Below are 16,940 nucleotides of genomic sequence, written 5' to 3'. Positions count from 1 at the left end.
AGGGCTCACTTCATCCCTGGAAGTGCTGCAGAGCCATGGGACTCCCTCTGGAACATGGAGTAGAAATCCTGCAGATGCTTAACACACATATTTCTCTGTGATGACAGGACATCTTATTGCAATTAGTTTGAGGGACTAAGAGGGACTTTGGAAGCTCTAGCCAGGAAAAAGAGAGAGAAAATAGGGTGTGGAGACCTCTTAAGCATTTCCTCAGTGTTTGGTGCTTGACTGTGACTGATTTATTGTGCCTGAACTGGAAGATAGAGGATCTCAGAGCTTTGCATGCCAGGTCAGTGTCACAGACACATCCAGATCCACAGAGGACACCCACATTATGTGAGCCCATGTATTATTCCAGCATTAATTTGGGATCATGAGGCCTGTTTTCAGTGCTAGGCTATTCTTCCCCCAACTTTGCTGTTCCCTAGCATAGCCTGAGTTGTTTTTTGCTCAGCAGGCTGCTTGGGGGTTAAATATCATTTACACTTCCATCTTTCTCTTTTGACTGTAAGAATAACTCAGTCTGCTCCCTTAGACAATTCCTGGGTATTAATTGCAGGTTTATTAGCTTGCTCAGAAGTGTTTCTTGTTTACAGGTGAGCTGTGATCTCAGAAGATGAATAAATGTTCCCATCCTAAGAGACACCAATGATGGACTTTTAGGCTTAGTAATCTATTTATATTTGTTCTCTCCAGAAGAGGAAAGGCTGGAGATTTGGTTTTGGTTAAGGAAAATCCTTTTTTGCATCACTGGAGGTGGGCAGAAGAGTGGTTTGGTGTGAGAGCCATAGGGCCTGGCTCTGAGCAGTGAAAATACACCCAAAAGAGCTTGACATGGCTGAGTGTTTCCTAAACAGAGCTGCAGGAGAGGGGAGCATCTGGTGGAATTAATTGCCTGTAATTTTCTGGAGGTGATAGCTGAATGGGAACGGCTGCAGCAGAGCAGAGATCAGAAGGGTGGGGACAGGTTTAATTTTTTTCAACAAACACTGTATCTGATAGAGCATCTCAAAAGGAAAAGCTGCATGCAGAGACTGTCTTAAGACATTGACATGTCCCAAAATCTTCAGCTGCTGAAAAAACATATTATAGAAAATTGAGGTGACTGTGCCAATAAATGGCACAGACACATTGGCTGAGAGTTCCAAGTCCCCTTTTCCAGTAGCTTGAAAATGTCAAATTTGAACTTTTCAGGCCAAAGCATCCCGCCCTCAGTGCCAGGCTCAGGCTGAATTTGCTTTTGCTGTGGATTTTTAACTTTCAACAAAGCACTTCAGCTCTTCCTCATAATCAGGTGTGTCCCACATACAAGATTTTTTTTTTTTTAATAGATTGGTTAAACCTCATTAACTTGCTCTTTTGGGAGGTGGTTACCACAGGTGTGATTGGCCTCATCTGTGAAAGTAACTTAAATTTAGACCTTATAAAACCTCAGTAATACCACCTTCTACCAGGAAGAGCCTTGTTGGAGTTTGTCAGGGAAGAGTCTGTGTGGTGAAACAGATCTTGGGTGAGTCTCTGAGTAAAACTGGGCTAAACAAAGAGCAAGGAATGGCCTGGTCCAGGGGTGACAGATGTTCCTGAAGGGCAGCCAGCAAGGCAAGGCAGCCCCTGACTCTGACAGAGGAGGGAGAGACAGCACTTTCAGGGATGTATTGGTGCAAGGGTGAGGCCTGGTGGAGTGGAATTTAGTAGATCAGCATGAATGAAACAGGTTTCATGGAGCCTGAGTCTGACTAGATAAACAGAGGTGATGATTGGAAGCCAAATAATGAGGATTGACAGGCAGGGCTAGGAAGCAGCAGGGTGTTAGTCATGAGCACCAGGAAAAACAAAACCAACCCAAAAATCAGCACAGAGATGAGAAATCAGAGTTAGGAGCAGAAAGCCAGGCATCAAGTAACATGTAGAAAAATGAGGAGAAAACAGAGTGGCTACTCGTTGCTATTAGGGATCATTTTTCCTGGAGACAGAAAGAAGGCTGGGGCCCAGTGGGAAAAATAGTGTGTAATAGTTCATAACACAGGGAGGGCTGAATTAAAATTGCACAAGCAGCTCTTCATCTGCGGAGGTGGGAGAGCACTGGAAAGTTGCATTAGTCAGAGGAGTGGTTTGGTATTTTTTATTTGTTCTCAGGGGTTTTTTGTTTTCACCAAGAAGGGTAAGTAATCACTGCAAAAATGTAATAGGCTGCATAATGAATGAGTAATGAATTCTCTTCCCCTTGGAACCTCCAAATCTCTAAGGAACACAAACCTAACCAAGATGTAATCCAGTTTGCCCAGGATTTATGGCTGGCGAAAGAAGTGATGATGGGGAATATTGTGGCCTATGGAAGAGGGACATTCAGGCAAATATTCCTAATTGTGGAGTCCCTGTTCCTTCAGTTCTGACATTTCTACATTTACTTTGCTTGACCACCACTTGAATGCTGCTCCTTGGAGAGTCAGCTTTCCATGAGCATGGGAAAGTGCAGGAAGGAGCAGAAAGTCTTTCCCTGACTTGGTGGCAGCCAGATCAGTTCCATTGGCTCCTCTTTACTGCACAAGCCTGGCCTGGCACTGTGAGCATCATTGGAAAAGCTGGAGGAGGGATCATCTTTAGGGGCCCCAAATCTCTCCTGGAGTTCCATGGTCATCAGGGACCAGATGATTCTAGAAGGCGCTTTTGACTCTCTGCCTGCTTGCTCCCATTTCCAGCCTTCCCTGTGGGAATTGGCTGCTGAGAGGAAGCTGATCCTGACCTTCAGACCTCTGCTGGGGACAAGGGATTTGTCCTGCAGCCTGGACATAGGCAGCAATGATGTAACACAGGAAGGGAGGCAAGGGGAAGGGAAGGAAATCACATTTTTCCTCCAAACATGAGAATTATATCAATGCCCTGAAATATGCCAGAATCAATGAAATAATTTGGGAAACCACTGGAAAATCTGCTGTGGAGGCAGTGCTGTCCTGTGGGCCCTAAGTAGTGGCAAAGATGAAACAAGGATCTTTTCTGGGGCTTCACTATAAACCCCAGAGCCTGCTGGCCTTTTGGAAAAGGGTGGGAAGTCCCAGGCTGTGTCCTGGGTGGAGACCTGTTGGCTCTGAGGAGCGGGAAGGAGGCCATGGGCTGGGGCCAGCCCCGTGGCCTCTGCTATCTCCTGGCACGGAGGGCTCTGCTCCTCCCAGCCCTGCAGCTGACACGCTGCTCCCTCGCTGCTCCCAGAGTGTCTGCCTGCAAAATCCATTCAAATCTCGCCTGGATTTTAAGATATCCCTGCTGAACTTGTAGGAAAAGATGTTCTGATTTCTGCCAAGGCTGGGGGGAAATTCTGTAGGGCCCTGCTTGCCCACGGCTGAGCCTCTCAGCTGGTGCAAAACCACTCTGAAGTGATGCTAGTAAAAACCTGGGGGATGCCAATCCAGTGTGAAAATCCCACTGTCCTGCTTTAGGATGTGCCACTGTTTGGGCTGGATTTTAGGGCAAACTTTAGAACTGGAAAAGCTGAAGAGGTGCATAGAGAAGGGAGGGAGCACTGGGGAGGCTGTGACTGAAAGCCTGTCAAAAGAAGGATCTCAAACACAGATCTGGGTGTGCCCTAGGAACAGCAGTCCTGTGCAATCCCTTCCACTCCCATTTTCCTCTGGTTCAAGGCACTGGAAAGGTTTTTGTCAGTGGCAGTTTTCTGAAGAGCCACGCAGTGAAATGCAGCTGAGATAAGGCAGGCTGTCACCTGGGAGCATCTCTCTCCCTTTCAGCGCTCCTGGCTTCCAGATAATTCCATTATGTGCACACATGAAAAGGGCCCTGTCCTGAGATGAGGCTGCCAAGTCCAGCCAGGGCTCTGAAGGAATATTTGCAGCTCTTGGAGTGTTCTTCCCATGACAGTGCATTCAAAGCCAACCCAGCACACAGAAATCTTTCACAGAACATATAAAAACTGTCTTAAAATCACTTTTTCACATTCTCCACAATAAATTTATCCCTTTTACATTTGGGCAAGGTGTTAATATTCTTGGCTGGCTGGAAACCTAACAAATACCTTTAACTTCTCCCTTGGCTGTGCTTCTTGCTGCATCTGCCAAGCATTCTTTAGATGTCAAGGTCTGGGATTTATATGCTGGTAAGTGCATGATATTTTTGAGGGCACAGAGTTAACCAATTTTGCACAGAATGTACTGATTATGTAAAAGTCATATTTTAGAATGAAATCGAGGCCTTATGGAAAGTCCTAAGTATGGAAGCAAAGTGAAGCTCTGTGTTTCTGCACAGTGCAGCTACAGCCCCAGGCCTGGCTTTGCAGGATTCTCCACCCTGCTGTGTTGCTGTGCTCCAATCACGACCTGAAGGGTTCATCCCAGAGGTGAAGAGCTCCATTTCCAGGTCCCCTCTCCTAACAGGAGTTTCCTCTTTGGCACGTTGTTTTGTTTTGCACTTTGTGTGAAGATCTGAATTCCAAAAGCCTAAATAGCCAGATAACAGCAGGCATTTTGCAACATAGACTAGTGGATTTCTCCACGGCTTCCTGAAGTGCTGTTGATTTGTGGAATTAGGGGAGAAGGTGAACATCCTTCTCTTGTCTTGCACTGCAGCCTCATTGCACTTCCACCCCATCCTAAACCAGATTCTCCTGTAGAGGAGGTAGATTAAAATCTCCCGAGACTGAAGCAAAAAGGAAATTGCGTGAATTTTTATATTTGCCTTTCAGAGGTCTCAGATGCATTTTAAAACATTTTTGAATGGCCAAAAAGGAAAATAAACTTACTTTTTCCTTTTTGTCATTATGTGAACAACTAAAGTATATTAGTCATACCTTTATTTTAATTTAATTAGAGAGATAATAAGATATTTCCAAACAACAGCCCTGGAATGGAAGCTGAGATTATCCTTTGCTTTTCTGAGCTGTAGTTAAGATCTGATTGGGAGCTTTGATGAACTTTAGTGCAAAAATGCATTGAGTGAATATGGCTTTACTGTGAAAAGCAGATATGGATTATTGCTAGGTACGTTCCATAATGGAAAGTCTCCCATTTGAGGTGGATGTGGATCCACCCTGAACATGTCTTTGTTTATTTGTGAGGTTGTTTCCTGCTTTTCCTTATCACAAACTTCCAGCTGGGAGTTAAAGAGGCAGCGCTGACGTTTTGGGCTCTGGGCTGAGGGATGCAAAGAGGCCTTTCCATCCAGGGAAGGACTTGGACAACTATCCAGGGGTACATGGAGGCAGGGAAGGCTTCTCCAGCTTCCTTCCTTCAGCTCTGAGTTTGACTCCACTGAAACAGAGGGAATTAGAGCAATAACAAACCTGGACTGTTTTGCAGTGATTTTTAGCCTGGTTTCACATAGGATTACACATCTGTGCCTTCTTCTTTCCCAGTATCTTTTCGAGCTACTGGCTGAACTCAACACTTGAATTTTTAGCAATAACTAACTTTTTACATGTTTCCTGAAAGGAAACTTGCTTTATACTTCTGTCTGATCCTTTCCCTGCACTAAACTTCTTTTTTTTTCAAGAGTAGCCCTCAATAGCAGGTGCAGCATTCCAGCAGCATTCCCAGTAACAACAGAAGTAATGCCATCCTTTTCTCCTGGAAAACAGTGTGGAGTGGGATCAAGAGTTGACCCAGATTCTCCCCTTGTCACAATGTCAAAGTCAGTTATGAAGATATCTGAACATGTAAAATTTTAAATTACTCTTCTAATATAAGGAAACCCCTGATAAAACACATTTCAGTGATCTTTATGCTAGTAGTGAGTTGGGCCTCCTGTGATAAAATATTTTAGTCTATCCTAGGACAGAAATGATTTGTGGAAAAGCCTTCTGAGTAAAAACACAAAGCAAATTCCACACTTTTCAGTGTGCTGCTTCTTGGAAGATGAAAAAACCTCAGGCACCATTCTCTGCTCCCCTGACCCGACACCCATCAGTCCCAATAAATAGTAGAAATGTTGTGAAATAAATAAATAATTACAAATCCCAGTCCTTGTGCTCTCCCTGCTGCGGGCGGTGCAGGGTGTCCTCAGCACGTTCCTGAGCTTTCCCCTCAGCCAGCACAGAAGGTGCCAGCCTGGTTTGGAGTGGGCCCCTTGAAATCACACTGAAACCCTTCTCCCAAGACCTGGCAATGTCTGCAGTGTGGATTTGGACAGACAGGGCTGGCAGTGCCTCGTGGTGACCTGTGGAGCAACGTGGGGACAGCAGCTCTGGGAGCTCAGGCTCATGGAGTGACCCTTCCCTCGCACAGCTGCAGCCTTGGCACCCTCCAGGCACCCCTCCTGGGCACCCCCTGCTCCATGGGAACACTCTGCCCAGAGCACTTTGCCCATATGGCTTCATCTGGACAAAGGAATTTAGGGAAAAATTGCCTTTCTTTCAAGCATGGTTCTGAATCTGGATCTCATTTCCATCTTGACCTCTTTGGGAACAACTGTTCCCAGAAGGGAAAGCCCCAGGCTGGTTCCCTGTGTCCAGCAGCTCAGTGTTCTAAGGATTAAATATCAGCCACTGTGGAAGTGGCAAAAGAGGAGAAAAATGGGTGAGATGAGACCAGAACTGCAAGGACAAACAGGGATATCCAAAGTTACCCCTAGCACCATTGAGTATTTTTTAATTATTATTTTTCCCGTAGCTCCCTGTGAATCTCTCATTCTAAAATGAAACAAAAACACTTGAAGGTCACAAAAAAAATCTAAGTTTTCATGCTGTATTGCTTTTGCTTATTTTGGTTACATTTAACCCTTACTTTCCTTCCCTGTTTTGCATTATAAACACAGAACTTTTATTCCAGTGATAAGTGCATGCTGAATTCTTCCACTTTAATTGGAAAGATGTCGATGACTTTGCCTGTTTTCAGCATGGACCTGATCCAAAGCTCAGGGAAGGAAACTTCCAGCAGGCGTTGGCCTGTGTGTCACAGACACTTGAATGACTTTCTGTGCACAGTGGGAAAATAGAATTTTCCATCCTATTCTTTTCCTTTTTAAAAGGACATGCAGTATGTACTGGGTTATTTTTTAAATTATTTATACAACTGTATCCTGACAAGCTACAACTTCCTCCTGGGTAAACACAGCTCCAGTTTGTTTCTGTAGTGTGGAGCTGTGTTTATAAGGTTGGGGAAGGACCACAACTAGTGTGGGGTGTGCTGTCCCAAAAATCCCCCCCTTTATTTTCTTTATAAACTTCAGGGACCTTCTTCTTGTGTGGATTTCACAAGTTCTGGTTCTTTGTACCACAAAACCTGTTTTATGTAACCCACATTTGTTTTTATTCAACGTTGTACATATGGATTTTAAATAACTATATGCATAAAACAGTGAGTTCCAGGCACTTGAAGGGAAAGTTGCATCACAAATCTTCAGCATTGCACGTGTATTTAATCTTGAAATTCCAGCATCAGATTCTCTTGTCATATATTAAAGGCCATTTTTGCATTCTAGGCTTCCATTGGCTAGACAAGACCAAAACATTGAGTTGGAAAGTGCTTTATGGTACCTTGAACTGGGATGCAGGGAAAAAAATATCAAATTCTGGTCTGTCAGGTGCTTAAAAAAGTTCATCTCTTGGCTGAGAGAATCACTGTGCTGTGCCCTGGGTTTGTGCCATTTTCCATGGGTAACACAGAGGCTCTAAAAGCGCTCGAGGATTGGGAAAAGCAGCAAAGGCTCTCTGATTTTCACAGCCTCTCCTCCCATCAGCTTCCCACTTATCAGACTTTCCTATCAGCCATTTTGGTTTTGAGGTTTTTTCCCCCAAATAACAGTCCTTCATACAAAGCTGGGTTGCCTGCAAATGCAGAAACCTCTGGATTTTTTTTTATGAAACCCAAACCCTAGTTTTGGTGCCAAAGGATCCCATGTGGGATTGGAACTGCTGCTTCCCCAGGACCAGAGCATGATATTTACCTGGTGTTTTTCAGGTAGGAATGAGTGTGCTGTCTTCATCCCTATGGCTCACAGGGAAATATCAGTTTGTTTGGCTTTGTACAACTTACATTTTTCCTCATGAAAATACCCAAGTCATAACCCCAGGTGACCACTCAGTTAACTGGAAACAAAGCTGCCTCCAGGAGACAGGGCTCCTGGAGAGGAAGGATGCAAGGAGCATCACCTGCTGTGTGAGTTTTGCTCTGTTTTTTCTCACTTTGTTTTTGTTCCTAGAGGGAGAGTGTGTTAAACAATAGTCTTCTAACTTGTTCTATGCTTTGGCAGTTTTGGGAATAACATGCACGCTGAAAGACAGGAATTTAGACATTGTGACCTCTGGCTAACTATAATAAAGATAAAAGTTGAGAGTTTTCCAAGGAAACTAGCCCACAATTAAGATTTAATTCTGCAATTCACCATTCCCCCCTCAGCCATCCTGCTTTGTGATGAAATTTCCAACAGATGGCTGGGATCCTCAGGCGTGGAGAAATTGTTATTATCTGAATATTAGCAAGCTTTTAAAGCTTCCTCCTACCTTAGCTGCTGTGCTAATGAGGCTCCCATCTCCCCTCCAGGGTTTGCCTCAGGGTTTTCTCCTGCAAAAAGGACTTTCCAAGGAAATAGTGAAAATGTTGAAGGAAATGTTGTAGGTAGGGCCTTGGAAGAAGATTTCCCTTCATATCCTTTCTGCAAAGGGCTCTTGATGTTCTTGATTTTTTTCCCCTTGTGGAATAAAGATGTTTGGACCTTGAATTGAAGTGTGTAGGAGTAAACTTCACATAGCTTTAAAATAGAACCACAGCAAGAGAGGGAAAGCAGCATTCTGCAGAAACCTGCTGCTCTAGAACAAGGAGCTGGAGTGTGTGAAATACCAGATCCTCTGCCTTGGATTTCAGGCAAGCCACTATTTATAGGGTGATCACTGAAGCTGACTCCAGACTTCACTTATAAATAGCTGAGCCTACATTTCCCTTCTCTGTCAGAATTTTCCCAACTGCTGTTTCATGCTTCCCTTGTCATGCTGAAGGCTGCTGGTGATTTGTGGACAAGGTGGCTGGGCAGTGGTGGGGGCTGGTAAAATTGGATTCACCAAGAGATGCCCCTTCCTTGTTAACAAATCCTGCATGGATCCAATCCCACTTTGGGAGTGGTGTGGGAATGTGGGTGCTATTGCCTGGACACAGATAAGACTCTGGTGACACTTGAAGATGAAACTTGGGCCTTCAAAATCACTGCAGAAATTCTGATTGCAGTTTGAAAGTCAGATTTTGTGAAAAGGTATGTTACTGTGTGGGATTCTGAGGAAATCCTGCAGGCCATGTCCTAAGCCCTTAAAATCTGCTGTGCTTGGCTGCTTTTGACTTTTTAAAATTTGGCCAGATCCTTTGTAAGGCAGAATCATGACACTGGGGGCTCTTTGCCCACCAGAACATGGCAGAGTCACACAAATTCCTCATTCCTGGGAGTTGCTCACTAAGGCAGTGACTGCTGCAGGCCAGGACATTTTTAGAATAAGCAGTCCTGCATGGAGGCAGGTGAGAGATCTCAGCTAAATGGGGAAAGGGGAATCTTCTTAAAGCTTCCCACAGAATTAAAAGTTACCAGCTTTTGCTTCCAGACCTGCACCTGAGCAACAGCCCTGGTGTGGAACGTGTCCAGGATCCAACATGGAAGTTGTGAGCATGGGAGGGAGGGAGCAGCTCCAGCCTGGAGCTTTCAGTGATAGAGCAGCCTCCTGGTAAATAATTCCTATTAATGTGCCTCTCTGGGGATCATTTCATCCATCTGTGTGGCAGCATTGAGGCAGAGAGAGCAGATGACTGCACCTGGATGAGGCTGCACTGATGTCAGACACATCCCTGCACGTGGTCCAGCTGCATGGAGCCAAACAAGGAATCACAGCTTCAGCAGTTAAAGCCCAGCATTACCAGAGCTAGGTAATCACCACAGAAAGCATTTAAAAATTTGACTATGCTGGTGGGTTCTTGGAGTATGTGCTGATATCTTAACCTGACCTGAAAGCTTCAGTTTCTGTAGGAAAAGTAAGCAGGCTGTCAGGAAAATGAATAAAATCTGGGAGAGGGCTAAGAATTTACCTTTTTTTCCTGTAGTAGTTAGTGGACCAGCTGCACCTCACAACTTTGTTTTGTCAAATTACATGGGCTGATGTGCATTTTTCATAGAATCATGGAATGGTTTGGGTTGGAAAGGACCTTAAAACCCATCCAGTTCCACCCTCTGCCATGGCAGGGACACCTTCCACTATCCCAGGTTGCTCCAAGCCCCATCCAACCTTGCCTTGGACACTTCCAGGGATGAGGCAGCCACAACTTCTCTGGGCAACCTCTGCCAGGGCCTCACCACCATCACAGAATTTCTCCCTAATATCTAATCTAAAACTATTCTCTTTTGTATTAAAACTATTCCATTTCTAATTAGGTGCATTTCTGATGCATTTGGAGGAAATGGAGGAGTAAAACTGTGGTAAAACACAAGGAAAGAGAAATAAAGTTTGGCAACAAGGGGCAAAGCTTTTTGCAGAGTTTTGTGCAGGTTTTTGTGGGACAGATCAATGCTGAGGATTTTGGTCAAATTTCCTCCCCATTTCTCTTTGGGTGAGGAAACCTTGCTGCATCAACACTTTTGAGGCATTGAGCCTCAAACTGCTGCACCACAAAAGGGGCTTTGAAAGGCCAAGAAACTTCCTTTGCAGTTGTAGACGTCCTCTGTGATTGGATTTCTTCCGTGTGGAGCCCACAGGACACAAGAGCAGGTCCCGAGACATTTCTTTCATTTCTTAATGCACTGCCTTGAACACAATGGGAAGGGCTGCAGGGGATGTTGTGATACACTGGCCCCGAGCCCCTGCCAGCTCTCACTAATGCTTCCTGTCCTTCCACAGGGATTCCTGCCAGGACTCCTCCTGGCCACTGGAGATTGCTGTGATGCTGGCAGGGAGAGCAGGAAAGCCATCTTGTCTTCACACTGTCAGCATTTCCACTGCTGACTCCGGTGGCGTGGGAAGGAGACAGCAGCTGGCTGAGGCCAAGGCCAAACTTTTGTAAGTGCCCTGTGGTTGAGTCATTTTCCAGGGCTGGGGATGTTGGGCATATGGAGAAATAGGCCTGGAGCTCACAGGAGCTGCTGGTGGAGAGAAAACAGCTGAGAATGGATGCTCTGGGAACAGGGTAGGCGCAGAGAGTTGGGGAGCACTTAGAAAAAGGAGACTTTCTCAACAAAAGAGTATTGCCAGACCTCTGATGTGTAACCTGAGAGTAGAGTTACAAATGGTCTGTGTGTCCCTGCTCTTTGTTTCTCCCAGTAGAGCCCCTTCCTGTGTCACACACACCTTTCCCTGTGGCTACTGCATGGGGGTACCTGGATGAGTGTTTATTCCCTGATGCAGACTTTTGGGCAGGTCAGCCTCATGAGAAAAGGCAAACTAAAGACTGAGGATCAGACACATTTATGTTTTTTTATCAGACACATTATCCCAGTAAATGCATTCTGGGGAATGCATTGCTAAAGCATGTTTCTGAAGGTAAGGGTGTAACCCTGAGCTGGGTGTAACCAAGGTGCTGAGGAGAAATAGGGTTCTGTGAGGAAATGTTTGCAAAGAAGAGCCATCCTGCTTCCAGACACACTACACACAGTGAGGGAGCTGAGTTTTTCCTCTGGGCATATTCTTGCCCATCTTTGATTTTCCTCTCAAGAGCTTGGCCAAGTCTGCCACGAGACAAAGCTCCAGTCTGGATTTGTGCCTTGGAGCCCCGCTGTGTGTCTGCAACCAGGAGTTCCAGGTGGAGGAAAGGTGTGTCTGGTGGGGGGAATGGACCTCAGTCATGCTGGGAACCTGTGGAACTGGAACTCTCTGATAACAGGAGACTGTTCCAGTCTAATGGAACAGCGAGGGAGTTTTTTATTACAGTGCGAATTTCTTGGTGTGCATTTTTATTGTGTTCTTGGAAATTGACACCATCCTTCAGTAGATTTTTGAGTTTTAGTATTGCCTTAACAATTGTGGCTCTTAATATCTCATCTAGAAGTACCTCTTTTGTATCTGCTTGGAAGTACCCTTTTACAAATTCAAATGTAAACCTTAGGGACATGGTTTAGTGGTGGCCTTGGCAGTGCTGGGTTAATGGTTGGACTCAAGGATCTTAGAGGATTTTTCCAACCTAAACCATTCTATTATTCCAATTTTGATTCATTTTATTTTGAATGATGCATTAGGTTACTTAAACTAGGATTTATTTTTAAATTATCTTTCAGAGAGGTTGGAATATGATTACCTGTATACACCTGTGCAGTGTTTTCCCCTTGGTGAACGTGTCAATATGCACATGGATCTATTTCTGTGGGATGAGCATCAAACAATAATATTGAGTGTGGTGCCTTGGTAGATTTTCAAAAGGAAAGAAAAAAACAAGCTTAAATATTGCTTCATCTGTGAAGAAATTTATGTTTGCCTGGGCAAAATGTGTGAGGGAAAAAGCCTTGAGCTTCAGAGCCAAACTAACTACAAAGTAACAGGGCTGAAGGGGAGTGACTTTGCCCAACATTGTTGCTGCCCCTTTCCAGTTTATTTAATAACAGTTTCTGTCATGGCCGTTCAATCCAGGCCTTTCAGTTTGATTAAAGGACGGGAATGTGAATGTCAGTGAGAACAACCTGTTTGTCTGACTGCCTTTACTCACTGACATTAGGAAGTGCTGCTAGTTTCCCTTGTGGGTATTCCCTGCTGAATTGTCACCAGGCTGCAGGCTTTGGCTTTCTAACTCTGCAAGTGGAAGGTTCATGCTGAAAATACAAATAAATTGGTGCAGCAGTTTTTAAAATTAAATGAACACCCTCTCTGTCAAACCTGGAAATGCTGCTGTGAACTATCAGCAGCAAAACATTTGTACCTGTCCTGTTCTTCACCAAATGCCAGCTCTTTAAAAAGGAGAAAATGTCTGTCAGTAACTGGGATAACTGGTTGGAGCCCACAGTGCCCCCTGCTATTCTGGTTCTTGCTTCTCCAGGCATTCATTCCTACCCAGTTATTTCCATGGGAATCCATGGCCCACCCATCTTTGAGCTATGGGGGATAAAGAATCCTAAAATACACCGCGTGCTCTTGCTCACTCCCAGACATTGCAGGCTTTTGTCCCTTCCAGCTTGCTTGATGGATATTAATAATTGAGTGAAGGATTATATTTTAGGATATTACTTAACATCCTAGCATTTGAATATGTTTTTAAAAATTTGTATCTATATACACACATTTTTACTGCATCCCAAGGTCTGGATATGAACCAGCACAAGTGACAAGCATGAAAGTATGTTCTTAGATCTTATCAAGAATCTTGTAGGCTTCATGGTGACAGAACACTTAAAATAGACTTCCCGAATGCCAGAAGCCCAAGTTTAAGGGACTTAGTCCCTTTGGGGTCTTGGGAATTGGGAATCTGGGAATCTAGGAATTGGGAATGTGGAAAATGGGAGGAGGATGCACTGCAGGAGCTGCAAGGAGGTGCCTCTGTCAGGGCAGTCTTGGAAACCAAAGGAGAACAAAATATCCAAGAGAGCCAGGCTGATAATTTTGACAGGCTGGAAATGAAGCAATATTCCAGAGATTATGTCAGGAAGTGGATATTGGAAATTTTGGCAAAGCAGCTGAGTGTGAAGGGGCAGGAGCCAGATAAGAGGGAGTTTAAGATATGCAGAGGAGAGGAACTCCAGACAGCAGTTAAATAGCAGTGAGTGCGGGGATGAAGAGCAGGAGAAAAGCGAGTGGTAACCAAGGAGCCAAATGATTCCAAGAGCGGTTTGTTGATTTTTTGATAAAAGACACGGATAGCACTGACCCATGGCTGTACTGCAAGTGAGAGGGGAGGGAGAGTGGACAGGAGGGAAGGACAAGGAGGGAAGCAGGGAGGCCAAGACTAGAAAAGAAAACCTGAAGCAGCAGTGTCTGCCTCTGACCTTGGCTGTAGAAAAGGGGGAAGGAAGAAAGATGAACTGGCTGTGGGACACGAGTTTTCTCTGGAAAGACAGGCAAAAATCCTACCCAGGAAAGGAGGAAAAGGGAAAGAGTGGCACAAAGGCAGCTGGACCTGGGTTCCAGGGGTTGGGTTGCACTGGCAAAGGGAGGCTGTTTACGCGGGGAGGTGGCAGGACTGGAGCAGCAGGAGAGGATGACTGCAGGGGAGGAAGTCAAACCCGGGATGGGGTTTCCACTAGGAATGACGGAGCAGCGGGAGGGAGAGCAGCACTAAAGGAAATGGATGCTGGGGGCGAGCCAATATTGTCTTTGCGATAGGAGAGAGTGTCAGAGGAGGAGGAGCAAGGAGGCTGGAGAGACCCAATAACCAAATAAATGTAAGAGAAGGGAAGGGGAGCCGGGAGTGGCTGGATAACACCCACGGAGGGCTGCGAGCGAGGGCCGGCGGAGGGGGAAGACCTGGCGTGAGCACAGGGCAGGCCCGAGCAGCAGCAGCAGCAGCAGGTGAGGATGCGCCTGGGGCGCTGCGGGCCGAGCCGTGCGGTGCCGTGCGGTGCCGTGCCGAGCCCCCCGCGCCGCAGGGCCGCCGCAGGGCCGGGGCGCGGGGCGGGGCTCCTCCCGCGCTGTCCCCGCCCCCCGCGCTGTCCCCCGCTCCGCTCCGCGCCGGGCGGGGCTCGGGGGCTCGGGCAGCGCCGCGCGGGCTGCGGGTACCGCCGCCCCTCCGCACAGCGCGGGCCGCCGCCCGGGCAGCGCCGAGGTAGGGCCGGGAGCGGGGAACGGGGAGCGGGATGGGGGGCGGCCCCTCTTCCCGGGTGCGTGTGCGCAGCGCGGGCGGCGCCCGCAGCCTCTCCGCAGCCCCGGTCGGCGCGGAGCGGGCTCGGCGCTGTCAGAGCCGCCCCGCCCCGCCCTACCCTGCCCTGCCCTGCGGCGGCCCCGGCCCGTCCCCGGGGGCAGCGGCGGCCGCCGCCCCTTTCCTCCCTCCCCTTCCCTCCCTCCCCGCCCGCGGTGCCGCCTCCGCCGCGCAGCCGCACGCCCCGCGCGGTGCGGTGCGGAGAGCCCGGCTCGACTGCTGCTCCTGCGGTATTCCTTGCTAGACGGATGTAATTCCTCCTTTATTTTTCTTGGTCGGGGCGGGGCGCGGGGGGCGGCGCGGGGGTCGCGGCGCGCTGTCAGCCGGGCCCGCTGCGGGGCTTTGTGTGCGGGAGCGCCGCGCTGACCCCGCCGGGCTCCGGCTGCGGGGCTGCGGTCCGGGCGCGGCCATCGCCCGCCGCCGCGGGTGCCGCGGTGCCCGCAGTTAGCGGCACAACGCGTGGGCTTGGTTCGGTTGTCTCGGGGCTGGCTCTGGCTGTTAGGTGGGTACAGGCCTGATTTAACAAAAAAAAATATGGCAGACTTGTGCTAGAGACTGTGAGACTGCAGCAGCTCTGAAAAACCCTTGTTCATGGCAACCGGGGCTGACGTTTCATTCAGTAGCTGATGTTTTTCCTTTTGGAGTGATGATACAGAGCTAGAGTGAGCGTTGAATTTGTGATGTTGATGTCTTAATCGTGAATGAAATTGCATTCTTGTTTAAAGGTGAGTAGTGATCTGTGTTTCTACGTTGTGCTTCGCATTGTCCGTAGGTATAAATGCTAAATGTTCCAGATCAGGATTGCAGGGAGAGGGAATAAACAGAAACTGTCAAGATCCGGAGCGTTCGGCTCATCCTTCGACCTTTATTGACAGGGTACCAGCATTATGAAACCTGATTATTGAACAGTTCGGGAAAAGGGCTGGAATTCCCGCAGCCCGGCATCGTGCTGACAGGCATCTTGGGGAACAATGCTCCCCGGAGCCGGGGTTAGAGAGGCAGGGCAGGGAGAGGAATTTATTCCGAGATAGCAGCCGTGTGGAAATGTCAGGGGAGGCTCCGACTCCTCAGGCCATTGCAGGAAAGCTCCGCTGGAGGAAGGACTTGCATATGCTCAGAAGGCTCTGGAGAGAGAGACAGGAGTGAAAATGGGATGGGATAAAAGGCTGGGAAAGTGGGTGGTGGCAGTGGGATGTGATTTTTAAAGATTTGTTCTTATCCTTTAGCGGTTTTTTGGGTTTTCCCCCCCTCCATGTTTCTGGGGAGAACAGAAATGGCTGTAGTGATGCCTCCATGACTTAGCAGTGGTTGTAGGGCTGCGAGGAGGGACGAGGGGCTGGCTCATGTGTCACAACTTGTGCTGAAGAGGCAAGAAAATATTCCTTATTTTGTTACTTCATGCATATTTTGTTACTTCAGGAACATAAGCATGGAATTATGAACGTGGAATCAGGAGGTCAGGTTCTGGAATAGAACCCGCTTTGGGTTTTTCTGTAATGCAGGTTAAGTGCAGCAAATGACACTCACTAAAGCAGGATGCAGCATTTTGGGATAAATAGGAGCTTGCAGCAGCCATGTGGCAAAAAGCGTTAGAGATGCTGTTTCATCTCGGTGGTGGCACGGATCCTGCAGCTTTTGGAACTGCTGTGTGTCACTGAGCCCTGCCTGCACACAGGAGTGGGGCAGAGAGGGGCAAAACCCTCTTGCTGCATCTATGGAGCCCAGGATACTGCTGTGTGCTGCTCCAAGAGCCCCTGGAGAGTGGGAGTACAAACCATTTTATGAAAGATGTTTTCTTTTTCCTTCATCATCTATAAAATGGAATCAGCTCAACCCCCTTTATTGGATGGGCCTGGATTGCTCGTTTGCATTACGTCACCTGACTAAGGATTTATTTTTCGTGTGGGTCAGTTACGGGATGAAATGTTTGTAGTTGGATTGCCTGCAAAATAATTGTATTTAATTAGCAAGGAGTGCATGGGCATCTTTCATGGAACACAGAGGAGAAAGTCTGTTTATGCAGATGTTTAAGGGTCAGACTGCAAAAGTTATTTAGACTGTTAATCTCTATAGGCACCTAAATTCCTTAGTCATCTGATCTGGGCACAAGTGAACAACCAGTACAACAGTTTATCATTGCCCATTAGCCATGAGTCAGCTACTAAATCCTGCCCAGGCTGGTGTCTGTGGCTACAG

The 16,940-nt window shown here is 47.2% G+C and overlaps 1 protein-coding gene across 4 annotated transcripts in view; it reads left to right on the top strand.

Annotated features, from left to right (window-relative positions):
* Positions 1-14,266: 14,266 nt before the first annotated feature.
* The window catches only part of SPTBN1 (spectrin beta, non-erythrocytic 1), a 116,255-nt gene continuing 113,581 nt past the window's right edge, over positions 14,267-16,940 (top strand). Inside the window, exon 1 of one of the 4 annotated variants that reach the window (XM_030945445.1) lies at positions 14,267-14,398. The gene's annotated coding sequence lies outside the window, so the exon portion shown is untranslated. Of the gene's footprint in view, positions 14,399-14,536; positions 14,652-14,884; positions 14,995-15,126; positions 15,247-16,940 lie in introns of those variants that run through there. The other 3 variants (XM_030945448.1, XM_030945447.1, XM_030945449.1) reach the window with 3 other exon arrangements.

The sequence above is a fragment of the Camarhynchus parvulus genome, chromosome 3 (genome assembly GCF_901933205.1).
Source record: "Camarhynchus parvulus chromosome 3, STF_HiC, whole genome shotgun sequence".
Lineage (NCBI taxonomy): Eukaryota > Metazoa > Chordata > Aves > Passeriformes > Thraupidae > Camarhynchus > Camarhynchus parvulus.
Note: the sequence above shows the minus strand (reverse complement) of the source record. Positions and strands in the feature narration are given on the sequence as shown.